At 34.3% G+C, this 17,498-nt stretch overlaps 1 long non-coding RNA gene across 3 annotated transcripts in view; it reads right to left on the bottom strand.

Moving 5' to 3' along the window:
• Positions 1-12,525: 12,525 nt before the first annotated feature.
• LOC123394410 overlaps positions 12,526-17,498 on the bottom strand; it is a 46,481-nt gene continuing 41,508 nt past the window's right edge. For 2 of the 3 annotated variants that reach the window (XR_006609145.1, XR_006609144.1), the window contains exon 6: positions 16,956-17,335. This is a non-coding gene — a long non-coding RNA (uncharacterized LOC123394410). Of the gene's footprint in view, positions 12,568-16,955; positions 17,336-17,498 lie in introns of those variants that run through there. The other variant, XR_006609143.1, reaches the window with a different exon arrangement.

Here is a 17,498-nt window from a genome sequence, read left to right as displayed (position 1 = left end):
AAAATCCATTACCGAGTTGTAGAAGGAAAACAACTTGCGGAAATATCATCGAGGGCCGACCGTTTCCAATCACTGGTACTCCATTCATTATATGCTTGAGTGGTTCCAGGAACAACAGAAGACCGTGCACTGTTACAATGCCAAGGACAAGAAAGGCAACTCAGCCTGTCGGGCTGACTTCCCCTCACAGCAATCCGAACATTTCAGGCTTCGCTTCCCTTGCCCAGATGAGTTAGTCACTAGGGAAGTGAAGCCATGGCCAAGGACTCCTTTCTCAGAGAAGACTCACTGCTCTCTTGTGAACCACCGCCTGCTTTCACATTCTTCAGGTCTAGCACATACAAACTATTTTGAAGGGACAGGTACGGCCTGTCAATCCATCTTCATTCTATTCCCTTGGTTCTTTATTCTAAGAGCCTCCATCAGGGGACCACTGTCTTTAAATGGTATCACTAATTCTTATACTATCCTTACAAAACTGTTGCACTATTTAGACAAGGAAATTGATGCTCATGGTTTTAAGTTTAAAGAAGCATCTAACAGCAAGCGATAGAAATGGGGCTTGTACCCGGGTCTGCTGAGTTCTAAAACCCATGACCTTCCTTCCACACAGCAGTTTAGCATGTTTCAGTGTGATGAAGACGACAGAATCCACAGTAGAGTGTAGGAAAAAAAAGTTGAAATTTTGATTGAGCACATCCAAAAAATTGATGCCATTGAAAAAGTGGAAAATTTCAGTGAGGACAGTGTCTGGATAAGACAGAAAAAAGTGTGTTTAGTAAATATTTTATCATAAAAGAGTGGGTAAGGCAAGGGAAGATAGAATTTCAGCTTGCCTGGGGGTCCCAGACATAGTGTCAGTGGCCAAAATGAATCAAATATGCAGACATAATGAAGATTTATTTTTAAATTCCCATTTGATGTGCTGATTCACTTGTATTTAATTTAAACTTTTAGACTGAAATAGTTATTTTTGCTGAGCTTAAACACACACATCCCAAACTTACTTCATAAATTTAGTAATAGGTTTATGAGTTAAATCTTTCTAATGAGACCTTAAACTTGGTGGAGAGTCTTTAAATATTAAGTTGGGGTATTATTTTGAAGCGAAGACCCTGATGTTAAGACTGTGTTAAGTCTTTTATTAAAACCGCACATCTGGGGCACCTGGGTGGCTCAGTCGTTAAGGGTTTGCCTTAGGCTCAGGGCATGATCCCGGGGTCCTGAGATCGAGCCCTACATAGGGCTCCCTGCTCAGCGGGAAGCCTGCTTCTCCTTCTCTCCCTCTCCCACTCCCCCAGCTTGTGTTCCCTCTCTCACTGTCTCTCTCTCTGTCAAACAAGTGAATAAATCTTTAAAACACACACACATCCAAAAATAAGATAGCTAGTTGCTTAGTCTTGAGATGGCATTATTTGATACACATATTTGGCAATGAGTGCTTAAATATGTTAGAGGCTTTTGTAAAAAGATAGCAATTGCAATTAGATGACTTAAAAGCTCTTCCTTGTAGTATACTCCAGAGCTTTTTTTAAATGTCTATGTTCTTTTTTTTTTTTTTTCCAGAGAGAGAGAGGTGGGGGCAGGGCAGATGGAAAGGGAGGGAGAGAATCTTAAGCAGGCTTCATACCCAACATGAAGCTCGATGTGGGGCTCAATCTCACAACCCTGAGATCATGACTTGAACTGGAATCAAGAGTCATCCACTTAACTGACTGAACCCCCCAGGCACCCTTAGATGCCTATGTTCTTATCACTGGTTCTGGACTGAACCATGGTTAATTTGTCCCTTAGCCTTTTTGTTCTCTTAAAAAAAATTGTAACTTAGAATAATAAAATTGACTTTATTGATTCACTTTCTATTTTCCACTCTTTTTAGGGTTTTGTCCTAGTATCTCCAGCTCAAGAAAGAATAAATTTATGCAGGGCTTGACTTAGGGAACAGCTGGTATTGAAAATGTTTCTCTTCTTTAAGCCCTCTCCCTTCCTTATCCAAACAGAGAAAAGACAGATCTGTTTTTTCCTACTCAAAAGGGGTGGAGTGAAATCCAAGTCCTCCAAAAAAGAGACGGAATGCTGCTCTACCTCACTACTCACTCCTACTTCAAACTTTAACTTTTGGACTCACATCATTTTTAGAATGTGAAACCATTTTTCAAAGACATTAGGTTCCCAAGAGGTAGGCGAGGATTAGTTCCAGTTTAAGCAAAATTTAAACACACAAATTAAAAAAAAAAAAAAAAGGCAAAACAAGCAAGCTGGATACTCCTTTTCTCTTCCTTTTTAGACCATGAGTTACAACATTTAAAACAACCCAGAGTGTTTGCTGCATCGTAATCTGCACTCCTTCTACCCTCCAGTCTTCCAAAAGGAGGTTTGGGAAGACATGAGCTTTTGAGAAGTTGCCAGTTAAGAAGTCCGTTTGGAAGCCACTTTAAACCAAAGTTGCGTAATCAGAACTGTTGGCCTTAAGTATGTGTTTGAGTAATGTATTAAATGGCATTAACATGGACAGTAAAACTCTTGCATTATTTTCTTCCCTGGGGGCATATAATGCAAAACTTCATTGACTGGAGCCAGTTTGGTAAATGGGGCAGAAAATGCCTGTAGAACTGATGTAATGTTACGAAGAAAGTGGAGCATAAGATGGCATATAAACTCCTAATGGTATTGTTTCCTAGATTCTCCTTGCGCAGCAAAGTGAGTATCATGGCTGCTTTTAAGGGAACAGCCTGATTACAATTAAGGCACCAATGTGTGTGTTTCCTGGCACACATATGACTATGGGGCACAGATTAGAATTCATTTCATCAAGCTTTAATTTCATATTCAGCCTCTTAAAAGTTCCATATCTTTTAAATACGCTGCCAGCAACCTGTTATCTGGTATAATGAAAAGCAGTGTAACCACTCACCAAATAAAATCCCATATAAAATCTCAACCTCAGTTTCACTTTTCAGGCGCTGGTTTCATTGCTTCTTCCACCCACCCTTTCTCTCTGCCAGAGCCTCTAATGAGCAGCAACTCTGGCCAAACCCTGCCAAGTGAGAGCAGGTGGGTTTGATGGGATGTGAAATGTAGTTTGCCTCTAACAAGACTACCATTCGCAGGCAAGACCACATGGATCTTAGGCAGAGAGCAAGAAAATCTAAGCAGATGTTTACAAATAAGAATGAAATAAATCACATGGTTTAATAATACTCCAGTATTCATTTGAATAGTAGAATGAAATAAATCACATGGTTTAATAATACTCCAGTATTCATTTGAATAGTACTCATTATATGTCATAGGACCTTTAAAGAAATATTTCTGGAAAGATTTCCTTTGTACTTGTGAAACGTAAAATAAGTGGACTTCTAGAAAGAAGAACACGTTTCTTTTCATCTTCATAAAGCCCAGGATAGCAGAAGCTGCTTGGATGATATATCATTATATCCATTCATTCATTCATCCATTTGCTTAAAAAAAAAAAAAAAAAAAAAAAAAACCTAAGATATTCCAAAATAATTACTTTTACTCGTTTGTTAGACAAATCAGTGAATATAATTGTGGGGTTTACAAAATGAAAACAAGATTATTTTCTTGTTACTCTGATTTGACTATCAAGTAATTTTCTAACAGAAAGAACTTATATTTTCATAGCTAATACTATGTTTGGTTTAAATTATGCTCTCTATATATTATGAGAAGAAAGAAATATGCTAAAGAAACTCAAGGCTGAATGTGAGAATCAAAACAGATGACGTGATATGGAAAGCATTTTGAAAGTGGTGAAACATTTCACAGACTTACAAGCTTATTATTATCTTTAGAGGTAAGATGGCATAGGGGAGAGAGTAGACGGAGTGGGAAGTCAAGTACAAACTTTGTGACCAGCCAGTGTGTGGAGCTGTGCAGGACATTTACTCTCTTAAAGACTTAGTTTCTGTTTATTTAAAAATTCCATGTAATAACTGCCCTATCCATCCACCACCCAGGCTTACTGTGAGAGTCAAATGTATTTAAAATCACTCTTTTGAACTGCAAAGCACAATAAGTAATTTTGAAATTTGTGAAATATGTTCTTGATTATAGTCACCATTTAGGAGAACTACAACACAATTTCAGAAATAAGGAAATTTCAGGAGCCCATGTCATACAAATGCAGTAATTCAAGTGCTTCAGAAACTTTCATTTACAAATGTGGTTAGTATTAGTAAGAGACTCTATCCACTTAAAGTCTTTGGACCTAGAGTATAAACACAAATACAAATACAATTCACAGATTTCTTAATTGACTTGCTATATTGATAGTAGCTATAGTTTTTTAATTTCTAGTTTTCTTTTAGTTTCTTTGGTTTTCCTTTAGTTTTCTTAATTTTTAGTTTAATTTTAGTTTTCTTTTTAATATGTATACAAGAATGTGTATAATATTGCATTGTAAAGTGATATAAAATATTATAAGAAATGTGTTACTAAGCACAAGAGTGTACCCAGCAGTGATGAGCCTAAGAACTAGGACAGAAGTAAAATTGTGTATATTAAATAGCGTTGTGGTAGAAATAGGGGAGATATTTATAAGGGTGTAACTATACCAGCAATGATTAAAACTTTCCATATCTTCTCTATCTGCAGTTGACCCTTGAGCCACATGGGTTTAAACTGTGTAGGTCCACTTTTATGTGGGTTTTTAATAGTACTGTACTATAAATGTACTTTCTCTCCCTTATGATTTCTTAATAATGCTCTCTTTTCTCCAGACTACTTTATTGTTAGAATACAGTACATAATACATGTAACCTACAAAATATGTGGTAATCAACAGTTCATGCTATCCAGAAGGCTTCTGGTCAATGGTGGGCTATGAATAGTTAAGTTTTGAAGGAGTCAAAAGTTATATGCAGATTTTCAGGTTAGTCAGCACCCGTAACCCCCTGCATTGTTTAAAGGTCTACCATGTTGTCAAATTCTTAGTTTCTGCCAGTGGAGTGGGTAAAATAATGGCTATCGCATTTCATTTTAATTTTCATTTCCCTTATTACTACTGAAATAGAACTACTTTTCGAAACTTTGCTTACCAAAAATCTTTCTCTTTTGTGAAACTTCTGCTCATCTTTTGCTCAGTTTCCTATAGAGTAATAGTATTACTGACTTAGGAGGTTTCTTTTTAATATCTGAGAAAATAATGTTCTTTTGGTTATATGTATCGTGAATATTTTCTCAGAGCTTGTGACTTGTTTTTACATTTTCTTTTGAGGTGTAGAGATTAACAGAATGATGTTCATCAATCTTTTCAACAGAGCTAGTGCTTTTATGTGTTATTTAAGAAAGTCTTCTTTACCCTAATTTCAGAGAGATCTCATCTATATTTTTTTGGAAAAATATTTACAGTTTTATATCTCATATAGAAATCTTTAAATCATTAGCTTTAATATGATGAAAGGAGAGTCCTAATTTAATTTTTTAATATAAAGGGACTTTTTAAAGCTACATTTATCAAATAGTCTTTCATTTCCTCAGTGATCTGCTAAGCTACCCTTGTATTTATAAAGGTTTTTCCTATGCCTGAACTTGCATTCTGTCTCGTGGGTCAGTCTGTGTATCCATGGTGCCAATACCACACTTTCTTATTTATTAAGGCTTTATCTTAATATTTAATATCCAGTAGGACAAATCATCCCTCTTTATTCTTCCTCCCCATGAATATCATAACTAATGTTTACTCTTTTTTCTTCTATGTAAATATTAGAATCTGATTTAAAAATTCTACATGAAACTCAGCTAGAATTTTAATCAGAATAGCATTAAAGGTACAGATCAGTTTGGGGACATTTGATATCTTTATAACAATGACTGCGTCTTCATAGAAAATATCTCTCCATTAATTTAGGTACTGGTTAAATTATTTGAATAAAATTTTAAAATATTATTACATTAGGTCTTGCACAACTTTGATTTCCTCTAAGAGATTATAGTTTTAATTGTTTTTACAAATGGCGTCTAAGAACTATTTTCTGATCTTTGTTGCTACTCCATAAAAATATTACTCATTACTGCATATTAATTTAATATTCTGTTAACTTGCTATATATGTATTCATTATATTCAACAATTCATGTTAGATTTTTTTGGTATTGTTTCTTCCTTTTTGGTGTCTTTAATTTCATTTTTATTTTCTTAGAGGATCATCTGAAATAATTGAGGTTTGTCTATAGCTTAATATAAATGTAATCATTTTTTGTAAATACCATAATTGTGCTTAAGAAGAATGTATATAATTTAGGATGTAGATATATTTCTATATATCTCTACTATGTCAAGTTTACCAAAACTTTCCTATATATAATAATATTTTGTCTGTTTGATCAATAAATAAATACATACATACCTAATAAATACATGAAGTCTCTTAAAAATAAATAAAATAAAATATTTTGTTATCAACCTTTTTTTAATATTTATGCAATAGGGGTGTCTCTTATAAATTACATATAGATTTATTCCCTTAATTCATTTTGAAAGATTTGGCCTTTAACTGATAAATTATAATTATTAACATATTAGTTGATATAATCAACCAATATTTCTTTTGGTTTTTTTATAAGAGACTGTGGGGTTTTTTTGTTTGTTTTTAAGATTATTTATTTATTTGACAGAGAGAAATCACAAGCAGGCAGAGAGAGGGGGGTGGTAACAGGCTCCCTGCTGAGCAGAGAACCCCATGCGGGGCTCCATCCCAGGACTCTGGGATCATGACCTGAGCTGAAGGCAGAGGCTTTAACCCACTGAGCCACCCAGGCGCCCCCAAATTTTTATTTTTGTGTTCAGCTCATCTATCCTTTTTTTTTTTTTAATCCTTTCTTGTCTTTTAAAAAACTGATTTGTTGAAGTAGAAATTTCTATTATCATTTTTCTTTTCTTTTCTTTTTTTCCTGTACTGCTTTGGACTTTGTAATCTTTTTTTTTTTTTTTAACATATTTTACTTAACAAAATCTAAACAATGTGTTCATTCCCACTCTCAACCAGAAATATCTTAGAGAATGTTGAAACTAACCATGGTCCAGTTTGTCTGTAGTCCATATTATTTCTTCAGCGACATTTTCCTAGTTCTCTAATACAAATCAGTAACACATGCTTTGTCGTTTATTCTGAAGAATAAATGAGGAATACTATGGACTCAATGTTTATGCTCCCCCCAAATTCATACTTTGAAATCCTAATCCCCAATGTGATGGTGTTAGGAAGTGAGGCCTTTGAGAAGTGATTAGGTCATGCAGGTTCAGCCCTCATGAAAGGGATTCATTCTCTTTAAAAAGGACTCTAGAGAGGTCTTCTGCCCTTGTCTGCACTCTGAGGACACCAAGGGAAGATGGTCATCTATGAACGATGAGGTGAGCTCTTTCCTGGTACTGGGCACCCTGATCTTGGATTTACCAGTCTCTAGAGTTGCAAGAAATAAATGTGTATTGTTTCAGCCACCCAGCTTATGGTGGTTTGTTACCGCAACCTGGACAGACTAAGCCAAGAAGGGGAAACATTGTGTTTGCTTGAACTAGAAAATTTTGGCATATGACAGCATGGATTTGGAAATTTTAAAATATGGGTTCTGGTTCTGGCTCTATGCTTGTTATTTGACTTTGAACAGGTTCTTTTCAGCCACTAAGCCTAAGCTATTTCTGTTAGGTATGATGGGATCCTTTATATCTACTATGCGGTGTTGGTGTCCATTTATTTGCTCACTTACTGATTGATAAATATTTGCTCAAACTAATATATGACTGATTTTGTACCAAATATTGAGTATGTTGTGATAAACAGAAGTATTTATTTCCCGTCATAAAATTTACAATCTTAGATACAGGATTAGAAGAAGAGCATACAGATAACTGAGACAAATTCTCAGAAGTAACTGATGTGCAACAAGAGGCTGTTTAAGGATATTGTGTATGAAATGAATGGAATTTAGTAAGCACTCAATAAATGATGATAATTTTTTAATGAGAAATAATTTTCCATATCTTTGAAGTGACTAATTGGAAGTGACTAATTTATAACTAATATGACAACATGTAATAAAATACTAAACTATGTTCATACAGGATAACCTCAGTCAAAACCAAAAATCCAACCGGCTGCACCATGTAGGTGCCCTTATTATATTGTTTTTTAATTGAACTTCGCCATTTGTCCATTCAGCAAATACGTATTATAAGACATGTATTATGTACCATATAATGTGTTATACTAAGAATCATGTGATAATTTGTGGTGGAATTTGAGAACTGAGCAGTTAAGAGGTGAGGGTAACCTATAAAAAAAAGGAATACAAGGTATTTTATGCAATCAGATTATAAGTCATGCTACTTTGTGGTATTTTTGTAAAAATAGAATAGAAATAAATTAATTCATGTATTCACCACACATTTATCAAGTATCTGTTATGTGTTAATATTGTTCAAGATTCTGGAAATAAAAAATTAGTAAGATACGCTCCCTGCTCTGATGTTAACAGCTAATTGGGAATTATTGATGGGTATAATCCATTGTGATTTGGAAGGTCAATATAACCCAGTATGATACTTAAGATACATTATTTCAAGGATTCTAAAATAATTTCCAGACCAGGAGAGGTATGTCTCATCATGTTGCACACTGCTTTCCTCTGACTCTTTTTGTCTTCTGTAAAATACCACTGACTCTAAAATGGTATGTTAAAACAATGTGAAAGAAGCCAGTCTTTGTAAGGGACTTGAGAAATAGCATTATGCTTATGATTGAAAAAAAGAAACAAAGAATATTTTAAAATATGATACTTCTTGGTATATTCAGAATTTTGTATCCAATTCAACTGGTGTAATCTCAAATTTATTTATGGTTTCAGTTCACCCATTTTTAAGAAGGAGATAAATCCACAATTTTTCAGGACAAGGAAAAGAAATTTCTATGCATATCAACTAAATATTAGAGCCTTAAAGTATTAGGAGCCAAACCCAGCTCAGCCATGGCTTCATTTTTCAGGAATTAAAATTTACTGAAATATTTGAAATGCAGCATGTGTCAATTTCATCCCTTAAAATGAAAATGATTGAATGTTCAACTAATAGTTCGATGAGCCTAACAGTACAAATTGACTGGGAAGACTGAAGAGGCCAACCAAAAAGGATAGACATTCAACTTACAATTATTTCTTCAGTTTTAAGCTGTGCAAATATATTGTGGAAGTTTTCCTATATTGGGTTTGCTTTAGGATTAGCCATATATAGGTTGTGGTTCTTTATGGAATCAGTGACAATTAACATAATAACTACAAAAAGTCTTTAAACTGGGAAAAAATAGGATTGATAATGCAATGACTATAAGATATTTTGATCCTGGGCGCCTGGGTGGCTCAGTGGGTTGAAGCCTCTGCCTTTGGCTCAGGTCATGATCTCGGGGTCCTGGGATCAAGCCCCCCATAGGGCTCTCTGCTCAGCAGGGGCCTGCCTCCTCCTCTCTCTGCCTGCCTCTCTGCCTACTAGTGATCTGTCTCTGTCAAAGAAATACATTTTAAAAAAATCTTCAAAAAAGATATTTTGATCCTTTTCATTTCTATCTTTATTGAAATTGTACACTTTTGTTTATTCTCTGTTTTCAATAAAAGTGGGAAGTTTTATGGAGTCATGAAGAGCTAAACGTTTTGTGGCAGTTTTATTTTTCCCTAAATAAAGTATTCATCATGGCTAGAATTGATGACTATGTAAATATAATGCTTTTACTTTTTACTAAAGCACAACATATCAAGAAAAAACTCAACAGCTGTTCTGTTGTTTTTGTTTGTTTGTTTGTTTTTTCCCTCAAATGCTATTTGGAAACTCCAGGCTAGTCAGAGTCTAGAAAATGGGGGATAGTGAAATGTATTTCAAATTGAGCCCCAAATAATTTTTTGTAATTCGAGGCACCCTTCCCCATACCAAAGTTACATTAGTAACAATAAAATAACTTTTATTAAATTTGTTAATAACAAAAGACTGGAGGTTTCTGAAATGTCAGAATAGAGATCTGAACATATGAGAGTTTCTAAATGATACCTTAAAGATTTGGTATAATCTTAGAGTCAGATTTGTGGCTTAGACTTGCCATTTATTCACCAAACTGTTTATCTTTCCTTCCTCAGCAGACAGACTACATTTCCCAGCATCCCTTGAAATGTTCTGAAGATACAACTAATGTGAGCCATTTCTGGAATTGGCCTGTATAATCTTCTCACCAATAAACCTTCATTCTGTCTCTACCTTTCCTCCTCATCTGAGGGTTCCATCTTGAGAACTCTAAGCACCCAGAGAAGGATAGAGCTACACAAGAGCAAAGTCACAAGAGAGAAATTTCTCTCTGAAAGAAAACCAGCCAGAAGAACCACTCAGCCCAGAACATTGCATTAGGCTATTGTATGCCTGAGAATAAACTTTTTTTATATTAAGCCCCTAACATTTGGAGTTGTTAGTTAGCTAATTATGACTAATTCAAAAAGATTCCAAGAATGAGAAGCGGAAAGGCTACCATCAACATCCTAGAATCTGTATCATTTATGAATGCTATGGAGGTCTATCCAAATAGGTATCTTCCCTGGCTAATGTCAGAATTCCAACACTACAGTGAGAATTCCTCTAAATTTTTTTAAAATGCAAATATTCAGGGAAAGGAAATGTGCTTTCCTGTGGCCATTTTCTATATAAGAGGGGAAATGGGACTTCAGAGAAAAAGATGATGTTTGGGAAAAGAAGAATACTGATAAAGCAGGAAAAAGGTAAGAAAAGTCAGGTAATGGCACACAAATTCACTTGTTCTTTTTAGGGTCATGGTGTCAAATGTAATGGAAAATATATGATCTTTCTAGTGTTTGTGGCTCCATGAATAATGGAAGGTGGCTTTGGGTGATGCCATCATTTCTAGGAAAGTGGGTTATACCCCTTGATTACTGAAAATCTCTTGTATCTCCAAGGCTGGTTATAATCTTTAAGATATTAATTTGCATCTTTTATTTCTGTATTATTCTCCTTTTTCTCCTCTTCACTCCAGTAGACACAAAGGCTCTACATTACATCACGTGATAGACATTTATTTAGTAAATTTTAAATCTAAACAGAAAGGTACTGAGACTGAGTTCTGAAGAGTCATGCAGGTGGGGGCTGTAGACTTCCTAGCTATACCCTATGAATTACAGTATCTATGACCGCACTTCCCAACCAACATCTTAGCAACCTTAACATATCCCTAGGGATAGAAAATTTGCTCAAAATCCTACAGGTAAAGTAGCGTTCCACATGGTGTAATGAAAGACCAAATAGACTTTAGTGAATTTTTGTAAACTTGCATTTGTGGCCTGATGCTCATACTTCATGACTGAGACTGTGATAATTAAATTTGTCTCATCTTAGGTGGGAGATGGTGCCAGATATATTCCATGACTCAAAGATAAGCCAAAACAGATTACCTTGAAATAAATGAATATGAAAAATATATAAAAATTTGTGGGGTGTAGCTAAAACTGTCATTAGAGGAAAAGCTATAGTCACAAAAGTTCCTATAAAGAGAAGAAAAATTTTCAAAATCACTTATCTGAACATCTATCTTGAAAAATATGAGTAAAAGAAGAGCAAATGGAATTCAAATTAAGCAGAAGAAAGGAAATAATACAGATAATAGCAGATATCAATGAAATATAAAACAGATAAATATATAATAATAATTGGGTTAAAATCTGGGTTTTTAAAATCTTGATAAATATTTTAAATAATTGATAAATCTTTAGCTAGAATGACCAAAGAAAAAAACAAAAGGATACCCAAATTACTAACATGAAGAATTCAACAGAGGATATCACACATACCAAAAGAATAGTAAATAAATATTTTGAATAACGTCATGATAATAAGCTTGACAACTTCAAAAAAAATGGACAAATTCTTTTAAGAGTTATTACCAAAACTGACTGAAACATACAGAAACAGTTCTATATTTATTAAAGAAATTGAATTTGTTATTAAAAGTCTTTCCAAAAGTAAACTCTGTACCCAGATAGCTTGACTAGTAAATTAATGCTCAAAACAAGGTTTTTTCAAGAAAAGAAAAACTGCAGCCCAGTAATCCTCACAAACATCAACACAAAAAAGTTTGACAAAATTTTAGCAAATCAAATTTAATAATTTTTAAATGGCTAATACATCATGTTAGGCTTTATCCTTGTAGTACAAATTTAGTTTACCATTTAAAAAGCAATCAATGTAATTCACTGTACCAACAGGAAAAAAAGAGAAAAATCACATGAACATCAAAACAGATGAAGAAGGAAGTGGGCTAAATATGTGGTGTGTATTAAGGAGGACACTTGTGATGAGAACTTGATGTAGCATCTAAATGATGAAAAACTAAATTCTACACCTGAAACTAATATTACACTACATGTTAACTAATTAGAATTTAAATAAAAACTTGGAAAAAAAATGAAACAGATGCAGAAAAGTTCACCTGGCTGGCTCAGTCGGAAGAGCATACAACTCTTGATCCCAGGGTCATGAGTTTGAACCCCATGTTGGGTGTAGAAATTACTAAAACAAACAAAACAAAAACAGATGTAGAGAACAAAACAAACAGTTAACAAAATGCCACACCCATTCATTATTAAAACCATCAAAATTGACAACTGATAGGAACTTCCTTAATTTGATAAAGGGCGTCTAAGAAAAATCTATACCTATCATCATACTTACTGATGAAAAATTGAAATGTTTCCACCAAATATTGAGAACTATCACTATTCAATGTTGTACTAAAAGTTCCAGGCAGTTAAAAAAGGAAAAATAAAGAAAAGATACAAAGATTGGGATGAAAATTATAAACCTTTATTTTTTGGCATATTCATAAACCTAGAAGTTAATAAGGAATCCACAAAATTGCTCTTCGAGTTACTAAGAGGTGTTAGCAATGACACAGAATGTTAGAATAAGAAAAAAATAATTATATTTTTATACGAATGCAAAAAAATGAAGATTGAAATTAAATAGTGTTTACAATACCATCAAAGGTATAAAGTACTTAGGGGTAAATTTAATAAAATATGGGTAAAATACTTTGTACTCTAGAAAATTAAAAAAAAAATTTTTAAGAAAATAAAGACCTTTAAACTAAAGAAATTATACTGTGGTTTAGGCTGGAAGACTCAATGTTGTTCAAATTGATACAGATTCAACGCAATCTAAATCGATATTCTAGTGGGCTTTAAACAAAAGGAAATCAACAAACTAGTTCTAAAATCCATATGGAGAGTCAAAAGGCATTAAGATTGTCAAAAGAATAATGAATGTTGTAAAAGAAAAAAAAAGTTAGAGAACTTACATATCTGACTTCAGGGTTTACTTATTATAAAATTAAAACACCAAGACAAAGTACATTGATGTAAAAAATAGTAAGTTCAATGAGACAAAATAGAGATTCTAGAAATAGACCTATGCATATATGACCAATTGAGTTTGAACAAAGATGCTGAAGTAATTTAATGTTGAAAGGCTTGTGTTTCCAACACAGTGCCAGAAGACTGCTAATCCGTATGGAAAACAAAAACAAATACAAAAGTATTAACCTCACCTTCAACTAAGCAGCATGTAAAAATCATCCCCAAATAACAACATTTAAATATAAAAAGCTAATATAAACATTTTTAGAAGAAAATTTGGGGGACCTTGGAAGGAAAATTTTCTTAAAAAGAATACAAGAAGTTTAAACAATAGAAAGTTGACAAATTTGATGTCATCAAAATTAAAAACTGCTCTTCAAAAGTCACTATTAAGAAAATAGGCAAACCATGAGCTTGCAGAAAATCTTCACCATACATATACCCGAGAAAGACCTCTATTTACAATGTAATAATATGAAAATAAGTCTAATTAAATTAAAAATGAACCCTAAATTAAATGGCAAAAATCTTGAGCACTCTTTTTACCAAAGATATGTAAATGACAATAAGTTTATGGGAAAAAATGCTGAAGGCAATTTGTTCTCATGTAAATGAAAATTATAACCACAAGGAGATACTATTACACATCCACTCACATCTCTAAATGAAGACAATACAAGGTATTGGTGAGGGTGCAGATTTGCAGAACCTGGGACCTCACATGTTGCTGATGGGTGTGTAAAATTGTACAACCCATTGGAAAACATTTATACAGTTTCTAATAGTTAAAAATACACTTATTATATGACTCATCACAAGCATACTAAGTAATTTACCAAAGAGGAAAAAATATACATCCATACAAAGACCTGCCATAACAGCATTATTCTATAACTGGAAATCATGGGTCCGACAGATGATGATAGAGCTAAACAATTAATACCATGTAAAAATAAGAAATACATTCCTGATATATGCAACAGTGTGGTTAATTTTGAAAAAACATTTTTTCTAAACAAATGACTCCAGAAATAGAGTGTTCATACTGTATGATTCATTTTGTATGAAATTTTAATCATAATGGCAGAAATTGGGTTAGTGTTGCCTAAGTCTTGGAATAGTGTCATGATTCACTGAGAGGGCACAAGACCATATTTTGGGATAGCAGAAATGTTCCAAATCTTTATTATGGAGGTGATTACACACACGTATATATACTTTCAGGGACAGTTATACAGATGTATACCCTTAAATGGGTGTCTTTTGTTGTATGTACATTATACTTCAGTGAGGCTGATTTTTTAAATGGCTCTCAGTTAAATAACAAAGGTATGTGCATAAATAATATAGGAAATGATCATGTTATATCACTGCATGCTCATAAGATCATAAAGGGGTTACTCATGAATTTCAGCCTCTATGCCATTTGATTCTCTAGTTTAAAAGAATCCAGGCCCATTTCAGTGCCAGGTTGGCTCCCATGGGAACCTGGGCTCCAGGTCCATCCTTGTGAACCCAAGTTTCAGGCTGGTCCCTGGACAGAGTCTCAAGACCCACACTGCCTCAGTGGACACTGATGACAAGCTAGTCCCCACAGACCCAGGCACCAGGCCTGCCTGCCCATAGTCCATAGTAGAGGCCTACTTGTTCATGGGCTCTGGAAGCAGGCCTGCCCACCTTTTCTTACTGAAGCCAATCTGTAACAACTAGAAAAGGTGACTATTTCTTCAAATACACAGATATCAATGCAAGGTAACAAAAATCACAAATAATCAGACAAACATAGCATTATCCAAGGAACCAAATAATAACTGACTCTAAAGAAAATTAGATCTATGAACCACCTGAAAAATAATTCAGTATAATTGTCTTAAGGAAGCTCAAGAGAACACTTATAGACAACTAAATGACATCAGGAAATACTATGTAAAAAAGTGAGAAGTTCATCAAAGATATACAAATCATAAAAGTATTGACACAAATTTTGGAGCTGAAAAATACAATGATTGCAATGAAAAAAAAATCAACAGAGGCTTTCAACAGAAGTCTCAATCAAGCAGAAGAAAGAATAAGTGAGCTCAAAGACAGATCACTTAAAATTACCACGTTGATAAGAAAAACAAATTGACAAACCCTTAGCTAACTACACACAAAAAAGAAGAGATATATATAAACAAAATTATCAGTGAAAGAGAAGACATTCAATTGATACCATGGAAACAAAGGATCATAAGAGAATACTATGTAAGATCTTGTGCCAACATTTCTCTAATGAAGACATACAAATGGTAAACAGATATATGAAAAGTGCTCACATCACTAATCATCAGGCAAATGCAAATCAAATCCACCATGAAATATCACCTGCTAGAATGGCAATTAAAAACAACAACAACAACAAAACTAAAGGTAATAAGTACTGATGAAATGTGGAGAAATGGGAACCGTGGTATACTGTTGGTGAGAATGTACACCAAATTGGTACAGCCATCATGGAAAATACCTGTACTCCCATGTTCACTGCAGCATTATTCACAATAGTCAGGATATAGAAACAAAGTGTCCATTTGTGGATGAATGGATAAAGAAAATGTGGTACATAGAGAGAGTGGAATATTATTCCACCCTAAAAAAAGAAGCAAATCCTGCCATTTGTGACAACATGCATGAAACTGAAAGACATTTTATCAAGTGAAATAAGCCAAAGAAACACAAATACTGAGTAATTCTTTTATGTATATAATTTTAAATAGTCACACTCATAGAATCAAACGATATAAAAGTGTTTTCCAGGGACTGTGGGCAGGGGAAAATGAGGAGGGGGTGGTCAGAGTTTTAGTTAGATAAGACAAATTCTGAAGGTACATTATGCAACACAGTGACTCCAGCCACTGTACTGTGTACTTGTCTTAGTCTACTCAGGCAGCTGTATCAAAATACCACAGACTGAGTAACTTATAAACAATAGAAATGTGTTTCTCTCTGTTCTGGAGGCTGGGAAATTCAAAATCAAGTTGTGAACATGGCTGCATTTTTGACAGGGCCCTCTTCCTAATTAAATGGGGGCCTTCTTGCTATGTCCTCACATGATAAAAGGGACAATGGAGTAATGGGGAATCTCTTTCCTAAGAGCAGTAATCCTATTTATGAGGGCTCTACCCTCAGGCTCTGATCACCTCCCAAAGGCCCACGTTCTAATACCATCACACTAGGATTTCAACATATGGATTTGAGGGGGGACATGAACATTCAGATCATAACAATATTTAAAATTTTCTAAGAAAATAAATCTTATGTTAAGTGTTTTTTTACTACACCACCCAAAGTGATATTTATAATATAGAGGCTGGAGAAAGCCAGGAGTGTTGGATATATCTATCTATGGCCTTGATGGTGGTGATGGTTTCGTTTGTGTTTATATTCCTAAACTTAACAAGTTGTATAGATTAAATATATGGAACCAGCCTAAGATTCTCTCTCTCCCCCTCCCTCTGCCCTCCCCGCATCCCCCCCACCCCCAACACACACACACTACTTGGGCGCTCTCTCTTTAAAAAAAAAAAAGAAAGAAAGAAAAAAAATTACAACAATGGGACAGTTGATTTGACAAGTTCATAGTAATAGAAAGTACTAGTCTTTACCCAGCTTAGAATCTGTTTTCCCTCTCACGTAAGTCTTTTGACATGTGAGGGGAAGATGACAATGACATCAACATAGAGGTAGCATTGAGAACATATCACACAGTCTTTTATCCTTATATTATGTTGACAGGTACTTGCATGGGGTTCTTTTCAGTGGGTAACAGTATACAGAACAGAAACCTCCACTTACCCAGGAATCGTATGCCAATTGATCTCATTCTCCAAACTGGTTCCTGTGGCCTTGTTTTTCTCTTCTCCAGATGTCAGTGACATCACCAGACCCTTGTTTGGATGAGTAATATGCATTATCAGCTCTTATTTCCCCCACAGTCATATTTATAAGAAATCAGGGAAATAAAAAACATATTCATCAAGAGAAGATCAGCAATGTTACTTCTGATGACTAGTACAGTCCTTGCATTAGCTGCAGACCAGAAGTATGGGG

The sequence above is a fragment of the Mustela putorius genome, unplaced genomic scaffold (genome assembly GCF_011764305.1).
Source record: "Mustela putorius furo isolate JIRA1106 unplaced genomic scaffold, ASM1176430v1.1 tig00003834_pilon_pilon_pilon, whole genome shotgun sequence".
NCBI lineage: Eukaryota > Metazoa > Chordata > Mammalia > Carnivora > Mustelidae > Mustela > Mustela putorius.
The sequence above is the reverse complement of the archived record's forward strand: the minus strand, read 5'-3'. Positions and strand labels throughout refer to the sequence as shown.